The sequence below is a fragment of the Rhinolophus hipposideros genome, assembly GCF_964194185.1.
Source record: "Rhinolophus hipposideros genome assembly, chromosome: 18".
NCBI lineage: Eukaryota > Metazoa > Chordata > Mammalia > Chiroptera > Rhinolophidae > Rhinolophus > Rhinolophus hipposideros.
Window position 1 is genome coordinate 34,682,400 of NC_138064.1, and position 26,422 is coordinate 34,708,821.

The 26,422-nt window shown below is 37.6% G+C and overlaps 1 protein-coding gene across 3 annotated transcripts in view; it reads right to left on the reverse strand.

Annotated features, from left to right (window-relative positions):
• The window catches only part of CDK14 (cyclin dependent kinase 14), a 563,325-nt gene that overhangs the window by 121,509 nt on the left and 415,394 nt on the right, over positions 1–26,422 (reverse strand). The gene's annotated exons all lie outside the window — the stretch shown is intronic.

Here is a 26,422-nt window from a genome sequence, read left to right on the forward strand (position 1 = left end):
ATTCATCCTAAAAACTCTCAACAAATTGGATATAAAGGAAAGTACCTCAACACAATAAAGGCCATTACAAGCCCACAGCTAAAAGCATACTTAATGTGAAAGGTAGGAAGCTTTTCCTCCAATATCAGGAATAAGACAAGGGTATCACTCACCACTGCTATACAACATAGTACTAGATGTCCAAGCCAGAGAAATTAGGCAAGAAAAAATAAACAAAGAAAAGGCATACAAAATTGAAAGGAAGGGGTAAAATTGTCTCAGCTTGCAGATGACATGATGTCGAAAATATTAGAATTCACTAAAAAAACAGAACAAATTCAGTCAAGTTGCGGAACACAAAATCAATATACAAAAATCAGTTGTTCCATATATTCACACAAAGTATTATTCAAGAAAGCAATAAAGAAAACAATCCTATTTCCAATAGCGCCAAAACCAAAAAAATAACTAGGAATAAATTTAACCAAAGAGGTTATAAGACACTGATGAAAGAAAGTTAAGAAGACACAAATAAACAGAAAGATATTTCATGCTCATAACTGAAAGAATTAATAGTTGGTACAATGTTCTTACTACCCAGATATTTACAGATTTGATGTGATCCTTATCAAGATCCAGTGGCATTTTTTTTTTTACAGAAATAGAAAATACAATCTGAAAATTCTTATGAACAGAAAGATCCTGAATAGCAAAAGCAATCTTGAGAAAGAAGAACAAAGCTGGAGGTACTGTACTTCCTGATTTCAAACTGTATTACAAAGCTACAGTAATTAAAATAGTATGGTAATTGCATAAAAAAAGACACATAGACTAATAGAACAGAATAGAGAGCCCAGAAAAACACTCATGCATATTAGGTCAACTAATATTTGACAAGAAGCCAAAATACTCAATGCAGAAAAGAGTGTATTCAATAAGTAGTGCTGGGAAAACTGGATATTCACATGCAAAAAAATGAAACTGGACACCCATCTTACACCAAACACAAAAACTTACATAACTTGAAAAGAATTAAAGACTTAAAGGTAAGACTTGAAACCATAGAAGAAAACAGGGAATCTTAACAATGATTTTGTGGCTACAATCCACAAAGCACAGCAACAAAAGCAAAAATAAACAAGTTTATCAAATTAAAAAGCATCTGTACAGCAAAAGAAACAATCAATAAAATGAAAAGGCAAACTTTTCATGGGAGGAAATATTTGCAAACCTCATATCTGACAAGAGGTTAATATTAAAAATATATAAGGAACTTAAATAACTCAACAGCAAAAAAACAACAAAAAACAAAAATAAAAATACAAAAAAACCCACAAAACAAACAAAAGCAACCAAATAATCCAATTAAAAAGTGGGCAAAGGACCTGAACAGACACATTTTCCAAGGAAGATATTCAAATGACCAAGTACATGAAAAGGTGCCCAACATCACTAATCAACAGGGAAATGCAAATCAAAACCACAATGAGATATCACCTCATGTTCAAATGGCTATTATCAAGACAAGAGTTAGTGCTGATGAGAATATGAAGAAAATGGAATCCTTGTACACTCTTGGTGGGAATGTAAATTGGTGCAGCCACTATGGAAAATGGTATGAAGGTTCCTCAAAAAATTAAAAGTAGAACTACTATGTGATCCAGCAATTTCTCTTCTGGGTATATATCTGAAGGAAACAAAATCACTACCTCGAAGAGATTTCTGCACCCCTATGTTCACTGCAGCATTATTCACAATAGCCAAAATATGGAAACAACCTAAGATGGATAAATTGATAAAGAAAATGTGGTGTATATATACAATAGAATATTATTCAGCCATGAAAAAGAAGAAAATCCTGCCATTTGCAACATGGATAGACCTTGAGGGAATTATGCTAAGTGAAATAAGTCAGACAAAGAAAGACAAATACTGTATAATCTTCCATACATGTGGAATCTAAAAATCCCCAAACTCATAAAAGTGGAGAACAGATTGGTGGTTGCTAGGGCCAGGGATGGAATGGGGGGTGTAAATAAGTGAAAGTAGTCAAAGGGTACAAACTTCGAATTATAAGATGAATAAGGTCTGGGGTTCTAATATATCATGCTGACTACAGTTAACAGTACTGCATGGTGTATTTGAAAGATGCTATGAGAGTAGATTGTAAAAGTTCTCACCACACCAAAAAAAAAAAAAATTGTAATTGTTAAGTGATGGATGTTAACTAAACTTATTGTAGTAATCATTTTGTAATGTACGAAATCTGACAAGTTTGCAAACTTGTTGCAATGATGTTCCTAACATGTTTTGATATCAGAGGGATTATTCATTATGAATTTGTACTAACTGGACAAACAGTTGACCAAGTTTATATTTGGAAGTGCTGAAAAGGATGCATGAAAAAGTTAGATGAAAACGACCTGAAGTTTTTGCCAACAATTCATGGCTCTTGCATCACGACAATGCACCAGCTCACATGGCACTGTCTGTGAGGGAGTTTTTAGCCAGTAACCAAATTACTGTACTGGACTACCCTCCCTACTCACCTGATCTGACCCCCAATGACTTCTTTCTTTTACCTGAAGATAAAGGAAATATTGAAAGGAAGACATTTTGATGACATTCAGGACATCAAGGGTAACATGACGACAGCTCTGATGGCCATTCCAGGAAAAGAGTTCCAAAATTGCTTCAAACCGATGGACTAGGCACTGACATCAGTGCATAGCTTCCCAAGGGAGTACTTCAAAGGTGACCGTAGTGATATTCAGCAATGAGGTATGTAGCACTTTTTCTAGGATGAGTTCATGAAGTTAATTGTCCGATCTCGTATACACATATAAAATCATTATGTTGTGCGCCTTAAACAATGTTATATGTCAATTATATGTCACGAAAGCTGGAAAAAAAGATAGTATTCTAACAAAGTAAAACAAGGAGATGTAAAGTGACCAGTTTGAGAGGGGCAATTTAGGTTGTACGATGAGGGAAGGTGAGTTGCAAACAAAACAGTGAGCCAACAAAAGAAACAAAGGAAATTCCCGTTGGAAATGTAGTTGGAGTTTCTTTAAAATATATATTTATATGAAAGGGATAATACAAAATCTTTATACATAACAATATGGTGTTTCTTTCCATTTAGATAGGATTTGTGTATACATCCTCTAGTAAAATTAAATGGTTTCTTTTTCATATTGATCCAGTTTCTTTTTAATAATTTATACTCAATAGGCTTAACTTTGCTTAATATTTGTTGGTGTCTTTTGTCAGTGTTGTCTGCTTTTGATTATAAGCTTTTTAAAGGAGAGAATCAAAATGATTTATATTGCTTTTGTTATGGTATGTTTCGTGTAGAAGAATGCCATTAGATAAGAACAACAAAGAGAAGTTTAAGAACACACTCAGCTTTCTATCTCTACACACAGTTTATTCAAAAGGATTGACTGAAAATACTGCGCAGTGATTCATGCATTGAATTGCTGTTTATTGAGCAACTACTGTGCACCAGGTGTACTCGGGGCTGAAGATAAAGGAGAGAAACAAACAGAAAACCTTCCTGCCTGCAGGGAGCTCACATTCTAGAAGGGGTGCAAGGCTGGAGTGACCCTGGAGGAAGGGTGGTTGGAGCAGACAGAGGGCCCAGGAAAGATGAGTGGAAGCTAAGAGAGATGGGGCAGAAAGGCAGAAGATCAGCTTACCCAGAGACTTTGTGGCCTTTAAATATGATCCATACTTTTTTTTAAAGGATCACTCTGGCTTCTGTTTGGAGAATACACTACCAGAAGCAAGATTGGAAGCAGGGAGACCAATAAAGGGTTATTACAACTGTTCAGGAGAGCTATGATAGCACTTGGACTATGGCAAGAGAGCCAATGCAATGAGAAGGTGTCAGTCTGAAACTTTTTTAAAAGGTAGAACCAGTAAAGTTTTTTGATCAATTGGACATGAAGTGTGACAGAAAGGTTAGGGGTTAGAACCCTTACTGATCTCCAATTTCCAGGTTTCGAAGACTTGGAATTACACATACAACTCAAATATTCCCCTAAAAATACATTAAAGTTCTAGTGGAGTCCCAGAGTCGTAAGCAGGGGTAACTGTAAAAATATTTTAATAATCTGCAAGGCGACTAACCAATCAGTACAGAAATCAGCTATTATGCTACGACGGTGTGCATTAGCTGAAGATCAGGCCTGATTAGAAATAGCCCTTGTTCTAAAGCTATAGGCAAAGGTGCTCACCGACAATTATGTATTTATTTGTTTCAAAAAAATGTCTAAAGTCTGAGTTAGTCTCTACCAGACTGCATTATGTAAGATGCAATATAGACAATTGGTGTACAGCAGAAATTTAAAGGCATGTTCTAGGGTTGAGGATTAACTGACAAAGAAAGGATAAATGGGAAAAATAGTTCTTTTTATAAAGGTCTTTTAAAAACCTTATTATTATGTAAAGTCTGGTATTAAAAAAACAAGGTACATTTTAAAAATTAATTACATCAAATGGCCTTATAAAACAAATTTGATTTCCTTAACTTTGTACTCCCTACAAAGCAATTTTAATAATTTGCTAGGATTTCGGGAGGAACAAGAATTCCATTACAGATAAAATTAATACAATCTTGCATTTACGAGTAAATTATTATTCTTAGCAATTAATGACACACATAAATATTAGTAGTAATAATCACTTCTATATAGCGCTGGCCAGGATACGCTAACAGAAATGTTTTTCCTAAATACGCATACAGTATGTCAATTTTAGCTGTGCCTAAGAGCCAGAATTGATAGTGAAACATGCCATACGAAAGTAGGAAAAAGTAAGGAAAAATGAAGACTTCCTATGTTTACCTTCCATCACTTCACATAAACTCTTAATTTTTTTTTAAATTCAAGTTTATTGGGGTGACAATTGTTAGTAAAGTTACATAGGTTTCAGGTGTACAATTCTGTATAAATCCTTAATTCTTTTAGTGAATGTCACTTAGGCACCTGCCTGTGTGCCAGATGTTGCATGGGGCAATGGGCCCAGGAACACAAGAAAGTCCTGGCTACAGTGTAGTGGCACAAAAACGTAAATGAAGAATTACAAATACAGGGTGAAAACTGTACAGTGTGGATATGGATGCAGTCCCCTGGGAGCCCAGAGGCAGAGCCACTAACTACATCTATTTCTTTTCCAAATGAAGGCAGGATAAACTCAGATATCTCAAACTAGCTCAAGTAACATACAGGACCTGATATCTTGTATTCAACAGCATCTTTCAGATCTTAACTGCCAAAGTACACCATTTCAAATGGCGTATTTAATAAAATCGATATCCAACTGCCTATGAATAAATTTATCAGATTATTTGAGTATTTGCATATGAGTGTTTTACGTTGTTTTCCTTCAGTTAAGTTTACTCTGTCACTTATTACTTCAATGTCAGCTTTCTCTTTGCAATTATGTTTAAACTACAAGTTCAGAATGTTGTGCTTTAAAACATTGGCTAACTCCTATAATAGCATAACCAAGGAATGCAATTAATTTAAACCTGCAGGCTGATTTTCACCTTCTCTTATTGTGGAGACACTGCAGAGGGTGGTCACACACAGCGGGAGACCAGAGAGGAGAGCTTGCAGGGAAGTAATCACTTGCTATGCGACATGATGAAGGTGTGGGGACAGAAGGCTGGGAAGGTTTTCCATTAAACTGCCATCCTTATGCACCACATCACAATTCATTGAAATTCCACAGGAAAACAACTAGAGAACAAAGCTATGTAGTCTAAAATTGCTCAATTTAAAAGAGCTACATCTGAAATGGCATGATGCACGGGGAAATCAGACCTGAATCTACATGAAGATAACACCTCAATTGGAAATTACTCATTTGCTTATTGGTAGGCACCATACGCTCCAGGAGAACAATTTTAATTGTGATTCTCTAAAATTCCTTTTCACCAATTTTGTTTTTTTGTATATTAAAAGGCATTGCTGTATTTTCAACTTCAATAACAAGGAAACATAAATACTTAAATCAACCAAATAAAAAACACTAAGTATGTTCACAGGACTTGAAAGGCTAAGCCAGGATTTGTAAGCTAACTCTTTTCTCTCTTTCTTTCTCTCTCTTTCTCTCTCTCTTTCTCTCTCTGTCTCTCTCTCTCTCTTTTTTTCTCTCTCCCCCTCCCTCCCTCCCTCCCTCTCTGTCTCTCTCTTGCTCCCTCTCCCTCTCCTTCTTCCTCTCTCCTTCTTTCTTTCCTTGTTTCCTTCTTTCCTTCCTTCCTTCCTTCCTTCCTTCCTTCCTTCCTTCCTTCCTTCCTTCCTTCCTTCCTTCCTTCCTTCCTCCCTCCCTCCCTCCCTCCCTCCCTCCCTCCCTCCCTCTTTGGTGGGGGGATAGAAGGGAGGTGAAGGAGGAATAGCAATAGAAATGAGATCATAAAAATGATCAAACTTAGTATATCTTTTAAAAATGGATTTACTCTCACCCAATGTAAATAATACCATGGAATAAATGTGTTAATATAAAAATGAGTACGTCCAATATGCCATAAGAAATGATAGATGTACTTCATAATTGACTCCTCTAAACCACATATTCAACTATTCACAATTATTTTTTAAATCATTTATTTTTTCAGTCACAGTTGACATTCAATATACCAGTTTTAGGTATACTGAATAGTGGTTTGACATTTACATAATTTATGCAGTGATCACCCCAACCCCACCATTACTCTAGTACTCATATGGCACTAAAATAGCTGTTGCAACATTGTTGACTATATTCTCTGTGCTGTACTTTACAGCCCCATGACTATTTTGTAACAGCCAATTTGTATTTCTTAATCTCTTCACCTTTTTCACTCAGCTCCCCAAACCCCTTTCCTTCTGGCAACCATCAGTTTTTTCTCTGTATCTATGAGTCTGCTCTTGTTTTATTTGTTTGTTTATGTTGTTATTTACGTTCCACATATAAGTGAAATCACATGGCATTTGTCTTTCTCTGTCTGACTTATTTCACTTAGCATAACACCCTCTAGGTCCATCCATGATGTTGCAAATGGAAGATTTCATTCTTTTTTTGGCCAAGTAATATTCTGTTATATTTATATATATCATATTTTTATTCAATCTTCTATGGATGGGCATTTAGGTGGTTTCCATATCTTGGCTACTGTAGATAGCACTGCCGTGATCATAGTGGTACATATATCTTTTTGAATTAGTGCTTTGGATTTCTTTGGATAAATACCCAGGAGTGGAATTGCTGAGTCATAAGGTAGTTCTATTACTTTTTGAGGAAACTGTACTGTTTTACATAGTGGCTGTACCAATTTGCAATCCCACCAACAGTGCATGAGAGTTCCCTTTTTTCCACATCCTCGCCAACACTTGTTTGTTGATTTATTAATGACAGCCATTCTGACAGGTGTGAAGTGATATCTCATTGTGGTTTTAATTTGCCTTTCTCTGATGATTAGTGACATTGAGTATGTCTTTTCATCATGTTTATTGGTCATGTGTATGTACTCTTGGGAGAAATGTATTCAGGGCCTGTGTCCATTTTTTGATTGGATTGCTTGCTTTTTGATGTTGAATTGGATAATTTTTTAAAATAAATTTTAGGTATTAACCCCTTATCAAATGTATCATTGGCAAATATCTTTTCCCATTAAGTAGGCTGTCTTTTTGTTTTGTTGCTGGTTTTCTTTGCTATGCAAAAACTTTTTAGTTTGATGTAGTCCCATTTGTTTATTTTTTCTTTTGTTTCCTTTGCCCAAGGAGATAGATCAGAAAAAATATCACTAACAGCAATGTCAGAGAGTTTACTGCCTATGTTTTCTTCTAGGAGTTTTATGATTTGGGGTCTTACATTTAAGTCTTTAATTCATTTTGAGTTTATTCTTATATATGGTGTCTTTAAGTCTTTAATTCATTTTGAGTTTATTCTTATATATGGTGTAAGAAAGTGGTCCCATTTCATTTTTTTGCATGTATCTGTCCAGTGTTCCCAACAACAATTATTGAATAGACTGTCTTTAATATGTTCTTGTCTCCTTTGTCATAGATTAAATGACCATATAGGCGTGGATTTATTTCTGGGCTCTATATGCTGTTACATCAATCTATGTGTCTGTTTCTATGCCAATGCCATGCTGTTTTAATTACTATAACATTACAGTATAATTTGATATCAGGTAGTGTGATACCTCCAGCTTTGTTCTTCTTTCTCAAGATTGCCGTGGCTAAACAGGGTCTTTTGTAGTTCTATATAAATTTTAAGAATATTTGTTCTAGTTCTGTAAAAAATGTCATTGACATTTTGATAGGGATGCATTTAATCTATAGATTGTTTTGGTAGTATGGACATTTTAATGATGTGAATTCTTCCTATCCATAAGCACGGTGTATGCTTCTATTTATTTGTATCTTCTTCAGTTTCTTTCTTCAGTGTCTTATAGTTTCCCGAGTACAGGTATTTTACCTCCTTGGTTAAGTTTAGTCCTATATATTTTACTTTATTTTTTTTTTGATGCAATTGTAAATGGGATTGTTTTCTTAATTTCTCTTTCTGACAGTTCATTATTGGTGTATAAAAATGCAACTGATTTCTGAATATTAATTTTGTATCCTGCTACTTGACTGACCTCATTTATCAGTTCTAATAGTTTTTGGTGTAATCATTCAGGTTCTCTCTATATAGTATTATGTCATCTGAAAATAATGACAGTTTTACCTTTTCCTTTCTAATTTGGAGCCATTTTATTTCTTTTTGTCTTATTGCTGTGACTAAGATTTCCAGTACTATGTTGAATAAAAGTTACGAAAGTAGGGATCTTTGTCTTGTTCCTGATCTTAAGGAGAATATTTTTAGCTTTCCCCCATTGAGTATGATGCTAACTGAAGGTTTGTCATATATGGCCTTTATTATGTTGAGGTATGTTCCCTTTATTTCTGCTTTGCTGAGAGTTTTTATCATAAATGGATGCTGATTCTGTCAAATACTTTTTCTGCATCTATTGATATGATCATATGATTTTTAGCTTTCATTTTGTTTACGCAGTATATGTTAATTAATTGTGGCTATTGAACCAACCTTGCATACTAGGAATTATTTCCACTTGAGCGTGGTGTATGATCTTTTAAACGCATTGCTGAATTCAGTTTGATAATATTTTGTTGAGGATTTTTGCATTTATGTTCATTAGGGATATTGACATCTAATTTTCTTTTCTTTTTTTTTTTTGTTTGTAATATTTGTGGCCTGGTAAAATGAGCATGGCAGCTTTCCCACCTCTTGAATGTTTCTGAATAGTTTGAGAAGGATGGATGTCAATTCTTCTTTGAATGTTTGGTAAAATTCACCTGTGAAGCCATCTAGTCTAGGACTTCTCTTTGTTGGGAGTTTTTTAATTACTGATTCGATTTCATTAGTAGTAATCAGTCAGATCTGATTTTCTTTCTTCTTGATTCAGCCTTGGAAGATTGTATGTTTCTAGGAATTTATCCATTTCTTCCAGATTGTCCAATTTGTTAGCATAACTGTTCATAATATTTTCTCATAATCCTTTGTATTTCTGTGGTCTCCGTAGTCAGTTCTCCTCTTTCATTTCTGATTTTACTTATATTGATCCTCTCTTTTTTTCTTGATGAAATCAGGCTAAAGTTTTACCAATTTTGTTTAATCTTTGCAAAAAATCTGCTCTTGGTTACATTGATCTCTTCTATTTTTTTTTTTAGACTTTATTTTATTTATTTCCACTTTGATCTTCTTTATTTCCTTCCTACTTCTACTTTCTTTGGACTCTTGTTCTATTGCTAGTTCCTTTAAGTGTAAGGTTAGATGGTTTATTTGAGATTTTTCTTGTTTCTTGAGTAGGCCTGCATTGCTGTGAATTTCCCTCTAATGACTGCTTTCACTGTGTCCCATAGATTTTGGGTCATTCTGTTTTCATTTTCATTTGTTTCAAGGTCTCTTTTGTTTCCCTTGACCCATTGTTGACCCATCCATTGTTTAGTAGCAAGTTATTTAGCACCCATGTATTTGTTAGTTTTACTTTTTTTTTAAAAATAATTTATTTCTAGTTTCATACCATGGTGGTCAGAGAAGATGCTTGATATGATTTCAATCGTCTTAAATTTATTGAGACTAGTTTTGTGGCCTAACACATGGTCTATCTGGGAAAATGTTCCATGTGCACTTGAAAAGAATGTCTATTCTGCTGCTCAGGGGTGAAATGCTCTAAAAATATCAACCAAATCCATCTGATTTACTGTGTCATTTAAGGCTGCTGTTTCCTTGTTGATTTTCCATCTGGAAGATAAGTCTATGGGTATCAATGGGGTGTTAAATTTTCCTATTATGATTGCGTTACTGTCAATCTTTCCTTTTATGTCAGTCAATATTTGCTTTATATATTTAGGTGCTCCTATGTTGAGTACATACATGTTTACAAGGATTATATCCCCTTGTTGGATTGATCCCCTTATCATTACGTAATATCCCTCTTTGTCTATTATAGCCTTTATTTTATTTTAAAGTCTATTTTGTTTGATATAAGCATTGCAACTCCAGCTTCTTTTTTCATTTCCATTCACATGAAATATCTTTTTCCATCCCTTTACTTTCAGTCTGGGTGTATCTTTCAATCTGAAGTGGGTCTCTTATAGACAGCATATGTACAGATCTTGTTTTCTTATCCATTCAGCTACCCTATGTCTTTTGATTGAAGCATTTAATCCATTTACATTTAAAGTTATTATTGACAGATACATAGCTATTGCCATTTTATTATTCATCTTTATGTTCTCCCCTGCCCCCTTTTTCTTAAAGAAGTCCCTTTAACATTTCTTGTAATACTGGTTGGTGGTGATGAACTCCTTTAGCTTTTCCTTCTCTGGAAGGCTCTTTACCTCTCCCTCAATTTTAAATGATAGCCTTGCTGGGTAGAGTAGTCTTTGTTGTAGGTCCTTGCTTTTTCATCACTTTGAATATTTCCTGCCACTCTCTTCTGGCCTGCAAAGTTTCTGTTGAGAAATTAGCTCTGAGAATCTTATGGGAGCTCCCTTGTAAGTAACTAGTTGTCTTTCTCTTGCTGCTTTTAGGATTCTCTCTTTGTCTTTAACCTTTGCTGTTTTAATTAAAATGTGTCTGTTTGGGTTCATCATGCCTGGGACTCTCTGTACTTCCTGAGCTTGTATGTCTGTTTCCTTCACCAGGTTAGGGAAGTTTTCCATCACTATTTATTCAAATAGGTTTTCAATTCTTTGCTTTCTCTTTTCTCCTTCTGGTACCCTAGCATGTGAGTGTTGTTACACTTCACTGTGATGTTGTTACACTGTGAGGTCCCAGAGGTCTCAAACTATTATCATTATTGTTGTTGTTGTTGTTCTGATCAGGTGTTTTTCACTACCTTGTCTTCCAAACTGCTAATTTGATCTTCTGCTTCATGTAGTCTGCCGGTGATTCCTTCTAGTGCATTCTTCATTTCAGTTATTGTGTTCCTCACTTCTGACTCTTTTTTTTTTTTTTTATGGTTTCTATGTCCTGTTTTATCCTTGCTATCTCTTTGTTGAAGTTCTTCTCAAGGTCCTTGAGCATCCTTATAACCATTACTTTGAACTCTGCATCTGGTAGATTGCTTGCCTCTATTTTGTTTAGTTCTTTTTATGGAGTTTTCTCCTGTTCCTTCATTTGGGACACATTTTTTTGTTCACCCACTTTTGGCTGCCTCTCCGCGTTTGTTTCTACATATTAGACTTGCTAAGCCTCCAAATCTTTTCCAGGTGGCCTTATGTAGTAGGTGCCCTGTGGGGCCTAGTGGTGAAGTATTCCTGGTCACCTGCACCGGGTACTCCAGGAGTGTCCCTTTTGTGGATTGTGTGCACCCTCCTGTCACAGTTGAGCCTTGACTGCTATTGGCACATCAGTTGGTGGGATCGACTCTCAGGCTGACTGGTTGTGGGGTTTGGTTATGTCCATAGCTTACTGGCTACTGTGTGGGGAGCTAACCTCACATAGAGAGATTTGCCTCAGTGGGCTGTGGTGTCTGTTGAGACTTCCTTCTGGATGTGCAACTTGTGGTGATAATTGGGTAGTGCTGTGCTGTGGTCTGAAGCTGACCTCCAGGTATGTTGGTTCTGGGGTCTCTTGCAAGGGCTCCAGTGCAGGCTAAGGTCATTCACTGCCAGTTACCAGTCAGGGACTACCTGGTAGGAGCTACAAAGTGATCTGTGGTTGGTCGCTGACTGTGCTGGACCTGGATGCACGTAGGCGAAGCCACATTGCAAATTGAGTATGGCTGCCACCAGTACCAGGCATGGTTTAACTCTAGAAAAAGACTGGGATACCCCAAGGCCTGCTGCAGCCTGTCAATGCCCGTAAGGCTCAGTCGCTGATAGAGCCTCGTGCAGTATATGCGTTGGATGAGGCAGGGTCTCAAGGAGTCAGCAGGATGGGAAGAGTGGTATTTAGTAGGTTAATGTAGATTCTGGTTTGGTGACAGTGATGATCTTGGAACTATCCTTCAAAAGTCTCAGAGCACCCACCATAGGCCCGCAAACCCCTGAGAGTTGTCCAAGAAAGAGTGCAATGCATGCAATGGGGCTGGCTGTTCTCTGAGCAAGTGCCTCTGACATTGTGTGGGTGGGGTGGGGTGGGCTTCAGGGAGTCACCATAGCGGTCCGAGAGGAGTTCACTTGGCCAGATTTAGATTTGGCTGTGTGGAGGAGGGCTCAATACAGGAAAGATGGCACCCACCTGCCAGCTGCACAGGAGGAGGGCTCTACACAGGTAAAATGGTGACTGTCTGTCCTTCCAGTCCTTACCTCACAGCCAAACAATTCAGTTTCTCCCTGTATGTCTCCAACACCGCCTGGGTCACTGTCCCTCCACTGGAGCCCAGGGTGGGTGCCTGCAAGTAAGTTTGTGTGCCAGCCCATTAAGAGGATGTCTGGGTTCCCTGCAGCTTTCTGTCCAACCCAGATGGTTGGAATCCATACTGTTTTTCACAGCAGATGTTGTGGGGGTGCATGGGGACTCCTCTTCCTAGCACCAATATTATGGCCTGAGGAGCCTAGTGTGGGGCTAGGGTCTTTTGCTCCTTGGGGAAGGCAGGGAAGACCTCCATGGCTGACATATCCCTCCTGATTCTCAACTGCCACATGCAGGCATGGGGCTAGCCCATTCCACATCTCGGTCCCTCCACCAGTTTTGACATGGCTTCTTCTTTATATTCTTAGTTATAAAACTTCTGTATAGCTAGCCTTCTAATGATTCTCCAGGTTGATTGTTCCACAAGTTAGTTGTAATGTTAATGTGGTCTCAGGAGGAGGCTAGAACAGTGTTATCTACTCCACCATCTTGAATTTCAACTTCCACAATTAAATTCTTTAGGATTCTTTTGTGTTTGAACCAGTGCACTTACTTTTTCTTACTGAGCTTGTATGAAAGTAGTAACGATTTAAGCAAAGAGCTGTGTGCTGTCATCTGGCAGAGGTGTGGAAACTGAAGCTTTCTCAAGATTGCTTCAGTGAAAGAAAAGGGTGATCCTTTATAAGGGTGAACAATTAATGCAGTTATGAACCACTCTGGTGACATTTTAAACAATCTCCCTAGTTATTTGTTTATGAAACAGATACTATCCTTAAATCCTTCAGAATAGAAGGCACAAGTATTCATTTATTCTCTCATCCATTTTACAAATATTTATTGTCTGCCTGCTGTTTGCCAGGCACTGTTCTAGGGACTATGGATACATAACATACGAGGTCATAAGTAGCCTATAATAAATAATGGAACCCAATGCTAAGGGACCACTAATAAAAGAAAACTACATTTATAAGTAGTCACAATACTTCACCTTTTTATAGTTACTAGGAGAATCAAGCTAGCAGTAAACATTTCAGTTCAAACTGATCAAAATATAAAAAAGCCTGATCAAAACCATCTACAGTCCTTAAAACAGAAGTAAAGCAGAATTCATGTACAATGGAAGAACATTTACCTCAAATCGGTAAGGCTAAGCTTCTTCGAAAATATGAAGATTTTAGGTATCTCAACTCCAAAAAGCACAGTGATCCAAACAGGCATTTTGGAAATAATATGTATGTTTGCACAATTGCAATTCACAGCTTTAAAACACTTGATACTACCAAAATATACAATGATTGACATTTGACGCAGTTCCAGTTTTATCGGTGAGAGGATCTGATGTGACATATTAGTGCTGAACAGAATTGTACTTCCCTATCCCTGTTACCCAGAGGGCTACCTCAAAATGCTGAGGAGCCATCTTCAGTCCTGAAAGCAGGAGACTGCAGCACCCTGAGCTGCCCTGGCTATAGCAAATTATCCTTCAACTACCAATGGTGTGCATTTTAAAATGAGTAATCTTTGAGCAACTTCTAGAAACAAACGTTCTGCTATATTCATTACATAGTCTAACTTCTGATGGCATTTGGTTTTCTAACATACATACAAATGTGTGTTTGTTAGTGTATATTGTTGGTGAGGTCTTCAAACTATCCCCACCTTTCTCAACCTAAAAGTCAGGGACCACTTCTCTTTCCATAAGATGTTTTTCTCCAGAGAGATAAAGTTTCATTAGTTAGGCATCTATTCAAGTCTAAAGTGCACTATTCACAAATCAGCATGAAACTTTCCAGCTCCCAGAAAAGAAAGGAGAAAAAAGATTTTGTGTCTTACTCTCTGTGTGTCCCATCCCTCCATCCAAATGTGCAAAGGGGAAAAGAGATCAGAAAGGGAGACTCAGAACCTTCCAGGGGAAGTGTGAGCTAGACAGGACCACTTCATGTTATAAATAAGTAAACTGAGGTTAGAAAGGTTGAATTGCCTGAGGCCGTGAAGCAGGCTAGTGGCAGGGGCTGAACCAGGACTCCTCTCCCAGTCTACTGTTACCCAAGCAGCACAAATAAATCGAAGCTCCTTTAACCAGCAATAAAAAAACTCACTTCCAACTATATGGCATTCTGGAAAAGGCAAAACTGTGGATACAGTAAAAAGATCCATGGTTGCCAGGGGCTAAGGGAGAGAGAGGGATGAATACGTGGAGTACAGAGCATATTTTTAGGGCCGTGAAATACTCTGTATGATACTAGAATGATGGACACATGTCATTGCAAATTTGACCAAACCTGGTGAATGTACAACACCAAGAGTGAACACTAATGTAAACTATGGACCCTGGGTTATAATGATGTGTCAGTGTGGGTCCACTGATTGCAACAAATGTACCCTCTGCTGGGAGATGCTGTGAATGGGGAAGGCTGTGCATGTGTGGGGACAAAGGGCATATGGGACATCTCCATACCTTCTGCTCGCTTTTGCTGTGAACCTAAAACTGCTCTGAAAAAAAAATAAAGTCTATTAAAAAAAATAACATGCACATAAACAATACTCTCCCTACTCCAAACTTTTCTTTCCACATGCTGCAGGTGTCTTACCCTTTTAAGTCTAGAAGAACAAATCTGTTCCGTGTACACAGGCCAGGCTGAACAAACAAACGTCTTCCAAGTTCTAGTGGCCTTAGACATGTTACCTACCAACCCTCCCAAAAAATTCTCTTGTTGCCTCAGTTCCCTATATCAGAGATAGAAATAACAGCAGAACTTATATTATAGAGTTAACTGTGAATGTTCGATAAGAAAATTCATCTAAAGAGCTAATAAAGTTCCTGACACATAATAAACCTTCAGTCACCTGTTACCTGTTATTACTACCTGTTATTATTACAACTGTTGTTAATAATATGCTTGGAAAACTGAGCATCTGGTAAAGTTATGTTACACATATATGAGGAACACATATGGTCTATTAAAAGTAATACTACTTTTGGGAGGGTAAATGCTAAGCTACCCAAATTATCCCTCCTGAGGCAACAGTTAAAGGAATGAAGAGAAATCAGACACATTGATGTTCTTCAGAGTCCTTACATGTAACTCTGTGATTCTCATGTACTAGTGAAGAGTGAGGATTGGCATTCTGAGAGAATATCAACTGTCCTTTTTCCCAGTCATGAGGTTATTAATTAGGTTGACAAAGCTAATTAATATCAATCAAAATGCTCTAGAGACATAAGTGTCTGTTATGGTGTACGTATAAGGTGTACGTACATCCTTCTGTCCTTTTAAAATAATCTCCACAGCAAACGTTATTCTCTGTGAGCTGCAAAGACTCTCTGACAGTGCTGAATCAAGGACACATAGAAGTGAAGAAAGTTTCATCACAGTTTACCACTGAGCTAATTTTCAGTAGTTTATCACCCTATTGTTCTAAGTTGAATATTTCAAGTAAAATATTACTTGCATCTTAAATAATGGAAACCTAGATATTTTCTTTTACCTACATGTTAGCCTACGAGTTACTATTCCATAGTCAAGTATTTGTCTTGCAGCAGAAGCTCTATGATAATGACTTAACAGGTTTTTTAAAATCAACATCATTTTAAACAAATCAATTAATTTGATTCACTTATTTTAGCCAGGAGTAGCTGACAAGGCTACTGAGTGAGAAGAGCTAGAATGGAATATTAGATTATTATTAATCAAATATTTCTTTTCTCCACTCTTTCCACCTTCATGAGAGATTTGCCCCACTAATACATTGTGTGATGGGATGTTAATGGTAGAGCCACAAGCAGGGGTTTGAAATGTGCCTGTGGCATTGGGCCTGCCCCTTGTATTTCTGTGTCTTGTTACAAGAAGAGCATTATTTTGTAGCGGCTGCTCCAAGGAGCATGAGAGATATGTGGAAACACCAGAATGCAACTTGCACCTGGAAGGCAAGCCCTGCAGAACTCAGAAACCCGACTGACCACACAGGCGTGAGCAATAAACAGGCCTTCTCGGTGAGGGCACCGGCTCTGGAGAGGTGTGGTTTGAGTACTATCAGGCAGAACTGGCTGCTATGTGTGGTTCTGGTCCAGGGTTACTTTGAACATGAGGCAGAGCTATGCTCAACAAGCTTCAGCTCCATCCAGATTCCTGTCTACCTATCCTGCTATGAAGACCTCATGAGATAATACATGGGAAAGCCTTTGGCAAACAGAAAAAAAAAAACTGTACAATGCATATAGCATCGCCAATCAACCAGCATTTAAAATTTTTGTATTATTCTGTATTATTCTGTTTCTAAGAATTCTCAAATGCAAAAAAATTTACACGAATTTGCAGATTACAAACACCAGGCTGTTCTCTGTGCTACCAATGCCCCAGAGACAGAAGAGACAAAATCCTTCTTTTATCCTACCCTTGATTCAACCACTTAGTCATGAATCTCTCATAGAGGTATAAAGTCACCTCTCAAGGTGGTCAATTGTGCAAAGCTTTGATCTTGTGATCTTGACCTTTGACCTTTGATCTTGTGATCTTGACCTTTGATCTTGACCTTCCCTGGAGACAGTTTCGTACTCAAGGTACGGGAAGTCAAAACCCAGACCCAACACAGGAATAGTTTTCTTGTTCTACATCTAAACTTCCAATCCCTTTATCCCCCTTCCTAAAATCTTTTTTCAGGGTCAAGAGATATGGAAGACTTTTTGCAATGCGTAGATTTCTAGCTGCACATTTGCTGGCGTGTACTGTGAGCAGGACAAATATAAAACATCAGTTACAAAGAAAGCAATAAAAAATATATGGCTGGTTTACGGTAATGACAATGGTATATAACAACTTAAATGTTCTATTTTTAAGATGACAATTCTTTCAGTACCTTGAAAACTATCCATGCCTTCATTTAATTCTTATCTCCACCCCTAGGATGAAACTCTGATTTCTTTTCTTAGGTATGATTTTAACCAAATCACACAAACTGGAGAGTATACAAGGACTTCGGTCCTCTTGGGAAGGGGGTAGTAGGATTATTGAAGAGACAGAGAAGTTTTCATTTAGTGATTGGCATTCCCTGTCAACTCTGTGATGAGGTGTGCCTAACTACCAAACTGGGTTTTACAAAATTCCAACAGCAACAGTAATGAAATCAGTCTACTTACAAGAGGATTTTATTTTGTCGTTGTTGTTAAAGCTGCAATGAGAAGAACTTCACTTCTCCTTGAAAATTTAATCTTACTACATTTTCTAGACACTATTAGTCTCCATCGTTATTGATGCCCTCTAGTGAAAATAAATGTAAAATTCCTCAAGCAGATACAGAGAAAGTCAGTACAGAAATCTCTGCTTTGCACTGAAATGGGTTTCTACAATTCATAAAGATAATCCCATCCATGGGGCTTTCTATTGGTGAGGAACTGAATTGCTACAGTCGTCCCCCCTTGTCCATGAGGGATATGATCCCCGGAGGATGCCTGAAAGCACAGATAGTACAAACACTATAATACTACGTTTTCTCCTATATATACATTCCTTCCTTTTCACTTAAAGGAAGTACCTTCCAGCTTCTCTTTTGCATATCTGAATTTCCAATGTCACTACCCTTGTGCTTTGGGTCATTATTAAGTAAGGTAAGAGTTACTTGAATATAAGCACTGTGTTATTGGACAGTCAATTTGATAACCTAGATGATACTGAGTGACTAATATGCAGGGGATGTATTCAGTGTGGAGACGCTGAACAAAGGGATGATTCATGCCCTGGGCGGGACGGAGCAAGGTGGCGCGAGATTTCATCATGCTACTCAGAACGTGAAAATTTTAAAACTTATGAATTGTCAATTTCTGGAATTGTCCTTTTAATATTTTCAGACCTCGGTTGACCGCTGATAACTGGTATGCAGAAAACAAAACCGCAGATGAGAAGGGACTACACAGTATTTCACGTTTTTGAATGATTATCAAGATTTGGGTCTGTTTCTTACTTTTATGTTATAGCATTGGCCATACCTATTGACTTGTTTCATATCAAATCCTTGGTCAGCTATGAACCTATGGGGAAAAAACTATCCCATGTCTATGACTGCTAACCAGTGTGAGACTCATTTCCCCCAAGCCAGGACTTGCCATTATCGACCCTTCTCAACCCAGAGCTCAGGAATTCCCAATCAAGAGATGGATGGGGGGAGGGAGGTTCACGGTGTGAGGGATGTAAAAATAAAATAAAATAAAATAAACCTAAAAAAAAAAAAAAAAGAGAAGTTCACACTTGAGATGAAGCCTCTTTCTATCTCTTGAGTAGGCCCGTGACTTTTTGTAGCCAGTTAGGGTCCTTTTGAAAACATAAAACATCAATTTCCTTCCCTTTTCAAAAAACCCACTCATGATTTCTCTCACATTTCACATAAAACCCTAATGCCTCACCTTGGCCACCTAGGACCAGCCTCTCTGAATCACGTGTTGCCCTCTCTCTGTGGTCACATTTCTCCAGCCATGCTAACCTGTAATTTGTCTACTATCTTGTCTCCCGTCTAGCACATAAGCTCCATAAGGAAAGGGGTTTTTCTGCTCTGTGCACGACTGCCTGGCACCTATCAAGGACTTGAAACATGGGGAGTGCAGACTGAAATATGGGCTTTCGGCGTGAGCATTCTCCCTGTAGCTTGCAGTCACCAGTGACCGCCCAGCATGACGGCCACCACCAGCAAGTATGAAAGTAAAGACAGTCTGCCCTTCCTGTCTTTTTAAGTTCTTTATTTATTAGGAATAGTTCCTCTGCTCTATAAAGTTCACTTATTTCATACATTTACTAATTAACTGGCTTTTTCACTATATGACCAGAGTGGCATTTATTGGCGGGAGGAGGGGCGGCCAAGTTGAAGAAGGGAGTGGTTGATGGTGGGTGGCTACATGTCCTAAGCCTTGGGTCAAACACACCCACAGTGTTTTTAGCAATACAATCTGAGATGAGTCACATATTTGCATAATCATTTTAAAGCCCATTCGTATAACCATCACATGGTTACACCCTTGTACAATCAAATGTAATCCATGATCATTACAGTTGCTATCAATCCATAGGAAAACAAAACCTAAAAAAAGATTCTTGAGGGAAAGCACAAAGGACAAGTGGGAAAGAATGTACCAGGCAGAGGACACTATATAAATAGTACAAAATATTATTTCATAGGTACATGCCTTTAACAGCTTAAAAGCACTTTTATAGCAATTATATAGCTAGCTTAAACCTTCTTAAAATTAAAGTAACAAAGAGAATATAAAAACATAATCTCATTTAATTTCCATAGGAAATCTGTGAGCTGGGTGGAGCAGATGTGATTCTTCTGGAAGAGTATGGAAGGTGTCTCTGCATGGCCCCAGGTTTCCCGACCATAGGTGTGGTCTGTGCAGGGTAACATGGCAGGAAGATGCCCACCTCGCATCCTTCCTGCACGGAATATCCCATCCAACAATTTCTGCTGCTTCCCCAGCTTTTCCATCACCTTAAAGACCAGGGGAAAGCCCAGAGGGTGAATAAAGGGAAAGGGTTCAAACTTCCTCAGGTCGACAAACCATGAAACTGGGCAGTTCTCTGAAACAAAACACCCACATAGGGCACTTCGTAGTTGACAACTGATTGGAAGAACAGGTTTAAAGGGCTTAATGCCCATATTTAGTGTGTGGAGGGTGGGTTCTGGTACCTACAAGAAGATACAGATCTTTGCCAAGATGCCACAAGGCAGGGCTGTGAGGAGTCTGACAATTCTCCCTCATATTTCTTTGTCTACAGCTGGGGAAGCTGTTGCTTCAAGAAATACACGGACTGTTTCTGATTAGTTCATTCATTTATTCTTTTCTTTAGATTCCGCATATAAGTGAGATCATATGGTATTTGTCTTTGTCTGACTTATTTCACTTAACATAATGTTCTCTAGGTCCATCCATATTGTTGCAACTGGTAAGATTTCATTCTTCTTTATGGTTGCATAATAACAAGATTGCCACAGGGATACGAAAGTCAATTTTGGGAGTGTAATCAACAATGTTATAAAGCTTTTACAGAGTATCCAATGGACACTTGTCCCACTAGGGAGACCACCTCAGGGAAGATGTAGATGCCTGATCACTGCACTGTACACCTGAAGCTGAAGCTGAACAATAATGAATGTTAACTACAATTATATATATATATATATATATATATATATATATATATATATATATATATATGTATATATAGTTACAAGAATATATATAATATATGTATATATTATATATATAGTTACAAGAAATGGAATTCAGCATTAGGAATAGAGACAGTGGAAATGAATGGCTGTGTGCGATGTCATGGGGGTAGTAGATGGGAGAGGGGGGTTATCACTGTGTGAGGGATATAAATGATAAATGTCTATTATTGTTTTGTACACCTGAAATTAAAAAAGAAAAAAGCCCCCCCCCCCCCCGCCAAAAAAAAAAAAAAGATACACAGACATTAGTGGGGATTCCAGGCCCGGGGAATGAAAGACCTAGGCTTGAGTTTTGGCTCTGCTACATACTGGATATGTGGCCTTGCCAAGCCACACAATCTCTCTAAGCCTCAATTTCCTAGTTCTCTTGTCTGTAAAATGGGATAATGGTATTAGGACAATAACATCATCACAACTCAAAGTTACTCTAAATACCAAGTGAGATAATATATTAAAGTGCTTTGTAAATAATAAAATACAACATAAAATGTAAGGCGTTATCAGCATGGTATAATTTACATCTTCCCTCTGGAATTACGAAGTCTAGATCTATTTAGTTTTGGGGCCCCAGTCAGGCCTGGAAATAGGCAGGACTGGAGGAGAAGTTTTTCAGCTCATCACAAAGTGTTAGTACAACTAAGTCCATATTTAAATGTTGCCTTCGAAGTCACTGTGTCTGTGGGCTTAGTTTTAGGCATAGAATGTTTAAAATACTACCATTCTGCAATGTGCCTGCAATGGCAAATTCTTGTTTTTTTATCTTACTTCATTCATGGTAAGAAATTCTTCTTCATCCAAATTGCCTTAATCAAATAGCCTCTTGTATTAGATAACTTTCTCTTAGGCATGATATAATCACTTTAGAAATGCTCTGTTCTTTTGCTTGATTTGGGAAAATAGAATTATTTTAGTCTAAATTTCATTACTTTTAATCACTTCCGCTCTAGCAGCATTTTTTTCTCCCTGAATTTTACAGTGCCTTTCTTTTTCAAACTCCTGAATAATAATTTGTCATTAAACAGCTGTTGAATGCCGCTTTTGTTGGAAGCATTTAAGAGATGATTCAAAGTATCAGACATGAAGTCTACATGTTATTTTGGGGCCAAACTATTTTACGCTAAGTGATTATTTGTGGTTTGATGTATTTTGTCAAATACAGAGATCAGATCCTCTCTACTTTTCTGACATGTTCTTTACAGACTAATTATCAATAAAACATTCCCTAGAAGAAGGACAATGAGAAATAATGATACAGGGCCAGTAGCATGATCTTCCATGATTTAAACTGGACAAAACAACATTGAACTGAAATCCAGGGAGAACTGGATCTACTTCCGCCTCTGACACTAACTTCAGGAAAGTTTTTTAATGTCGCTGACCTCAGGCTCCTAACCTTACAAAGGAAAGAGCAAGACTAGATACCCCCTCTGGAGGGCTGGAGGGTCTTCCAGCTCTAATGTTCAATTTGCTTAGTTGTGGCACAACCACAACACCATTCATACTCCCAGCTCAAGCGACCCCAGGGTTTTCCTTGACAGCAGGAAATCCCAGAGTCTTCTCTGACTTCTCAATCCCTCACGCTGATTCTACCAGTTGGGAGAACCGCAGGTGTCTACCTACATTTGGTCCTGATTTAGGGTTACCACAATTCTACAAAGCCTCTCAAATAGGTACGCTAGACTGTGTTTTGGAAAAAAAAAAATGCTACGTCTGTCTTATAACGAAGAATTTCAAGCATCACTTCCCCTGAGGTAGATGAGCCATGTTGCTTTGCTTGATGTAAAAAAGCTATCCCAGAAGGAAACTGAAGCATTATGTAAATGCATCCCATTGATGAGTAACTGTGACACAAGTGAAAGGAAAAATGTCTTTCTTTGCTGTGGACTCTTAAACTTTTTGTTAGAGAATGGGGCTTGGTCCGTAATGAGTCTAATCAAAGGTGACAGAATTACTAAAGTGCTAAGGATAGCACAATGTAATCTCTCTCCTCTGAGGCTGGCCCACAGCAAGCATCCTGAAGACAGTGATAAAAGGAGTCACTTCAGTAGGAGAGAAGGAGAGAGAGAGGAGGTGAAAGAGGGGGTAGCGAGAGGGGGAAAAAGAGGGAGGGAGAAAAGAGAGGAAGGGGAAGGAGAGATGGATACTTTTGAGATCAGAATCCCGAGGGTGAGGGAAAAGAAATGGGGAGGCAATCAGGTTCAAAGAATAAACAGACCCACATCCCATTTTTTTAAAAGAGAAATTTAAATAGAAGTAAATGATAGTTGAAAAGCAGTAGGTTAGATTCATTATATGTAGTACACACACACATACATGCACACATACACATGTGTGCATGTTACATATTTATTTAATTTATGGAACTGTGTCTGGCCCAGCTGCCTGGTTGCTATGGGAATAAGATGAAGTTAAGGAATTTTGTGTTAGCATAAATGTAAGAGCAGAAGAGGATATATACAGGCTAAGTACTAAAGAATAAAACAGAGTTGTTACATAATTATTCTTTCACTATTTTAACAATTGTTCTTAAAATGTTGCTCCAGTTTTGCTAGACTTTCCAAGGGAAAAACACAGACATTGAGAAGGTAGATAATTTTATTCATGGTACATTTCATCATCTCTCCCCTAGACTTTTGTCAGGTCTCCTCACTGGTCTCCCTACTTCTGCCCTGGCCCCCCATTCTCAGCACAAGGGCCATGGTGATCCTACTAAATAAGATGTCACTCAGATCATGTAATGCCTTGTTCAAAACCTTCCAGTGCTTTCTACATCATTCAGAGTAAATGATGAAAGACTCCTAGTAGCCCTCAAGACCCTACGTGACCTGCCTCAGTCCCTGCTCTTTCTGACCTCATTTTCTACACCCATCCTTCCCACTTCAGGGCCTTTGTACTTGCTGTTCTTTACATCTGGGAAGTTCTTTCCTCAAATATTTTGATGGCTCTCTCTCTCTCATGTATGACATTCTGGAAAAGGCAAAACTATGGAGACAATAAAAAGGTCAGTGGTTTCCAAGGGCAAGGGGGGAGGGAGAAACGAATAGGCAGAACACTGAGGATTTTCAGGGCAAACTACTCCATATGATACTATAATGGTAGGTACATGTTATTATACATTTGTCTAAACCCATAGGACACACAACAAGAATGAATCCTAATGTAAACTATGGACTTTGGGTGATGTTGACATGTCAACGAAGGCCCTTCAATATAACCAACGCACCCCTCTGGTGGGGGACGATGACAATGGGCGGGCAATGCGGTGCGGGAGTAGGGGTATATGGGAAAGTCTATAACTTCCACTCAATTTTGCTATGAACCTAAAACTACTCTAAAAAATAAAGCCTATTAAACACAACAAAGTAGGCCCTCATAGCTCAGAGTTTTTCTGTTTTCCCTCAGACTTTCCAAGGCACTCTTTGGGGGTAGAACAAGGAGGTGATGAGTAGGGATGAAACAATGGACCCTAGCACAGATATTTTTCTCCTCTGGGAATGGGTATCTGCTTTCCTTGGAGTATGAAGTCCAGGGGTCAGAGACGAGGACTCCTGATGGTCTGGTTACATGCTACATGAAAAGACTCATAGATTTGCTTCCTTTGCCTCAATGCCAAGCCAACTCTGGAAGCATTTATCACATCTGCTCTTATCCACAATCCCCAAGCTTTGCCCACAATATCTTTCTTTCTTGTCAGTAACACACCTTATACCATCCAAACACGTTATTCTTCTGGACCACCATTACCTTCTATGTATTATATGTCTTTAGTGGCACTTGTATATAATATTAATAACTGCAACATATATCTGTCTATTAGAAGAGTCACATAAGTAATAATTGATTTTAAACATTCAATATAATTCAGGGCAACAAACATTTCTTGAACACCAAAATCGTGTACTATGCACAGTTCCTGATCTCAGGAAATCCCCAATTTGTTAACTTATTTTGCACTACATCATATTAATTTCCAGAACACATCTAATAAATGCTTTTGTATACTGTTGATGAAGATAATTTCTATTTACACCAAAATAAACAAATTACTCCATGTTTTACAGTGCAGAAACTTGGCAGGCCAAATGACTGCCATAATTGTTCCTTTCTGCATCCAACTTTATTTATTTAAAATCTTTTCATATCCTCCTGTTTTATTTCCCAAGACTTAACTTTTTAGATACTAACATGGGGACGTTAACCTTCTTTAAGAGCCCACATTTGGAACATTTATTAAGAACTGTGTTCTCACTTCGACTCCATTAGGGAAAACTGGAACAGTTAAGAGGATGGTTCCCACTTCGTTAAAAAAAAAAGAAAAGAAATCCTTCTTAAATTGTTAAGTTTCTATAGTCTTTTAGAACACAGAGTTATTTAAAATTTTCAGTAAAAGTACAAATAGTCCTTGGGGCACTGAAGAAGATAAAAGAATTCTCAGCACACTCTACACTTTCAGAAAAAAAATAATAAGAACAAAAATAGTTTCCCAACTCAGTCATTCTTTGGGATTGATAATTTATTCCTGATGGTCCCCCAAAAGAAGGGGAGAGAAGAAAAAGAATATACTTGGCTCCTATAACAGAAATTATTCATAGCTCTTTTCCCTCATAAAATAATGAACTATTAGATCTTCCATAAAAATCCCTTTCAGTAATTTTATGGTGGGTCTGCATTTTATAATGCATGTTTTGTAAAGGAGAAAAGAAAAAAAAAACAACCAACAAGAGAATCACTTTACAATAATTCATTCCACTGATTTTTATTAAATTTCCAATTCCAAACCTTTCATCCCTCCTATAAAAGTTAAATAGGCCATGTTTGAGATTCTTCTTCTGTTAAGCGTAATTATTAAAACTGAAAGTTTCTTGACTGCCACCTACTGGTAAAAAACGTGACAGTTTATTTTTAAATTCTGCATTTTCTCAAGATTTTCCAGTTTAGGAAAAGACTGAATGCTGTACAGTAGGACATTCAGAACATTTCATGTCTAAATACAAATTAATTGATCACATATTACTAGTTTTTTAAAAGGAAATCAAAATGTGATGTCTTCGTTTTTACAATTTAGTACTTTTTCCTAATATTATTACAAGAAGTTACACAGAGTGTAGTAGCCTGATTTAAATTTAATTTTTATAGACATGGATGCTAGTTTAACTGATGATGAAATGAATATTTATGTCAAGATTAGCCAGTGAAATCAAATAAGCTACATATGATGAAAATCTCTCATGAGGGATGTCATTAATTTGATCATTACAGACAAAATGTGAAAATAAAAAGACAACTCCACTAATCAGTAGAATACACAATGGCAAAAGTAACCAGACTTTTTCAAGGCAATATATTAGCTTGAGGAGGAACA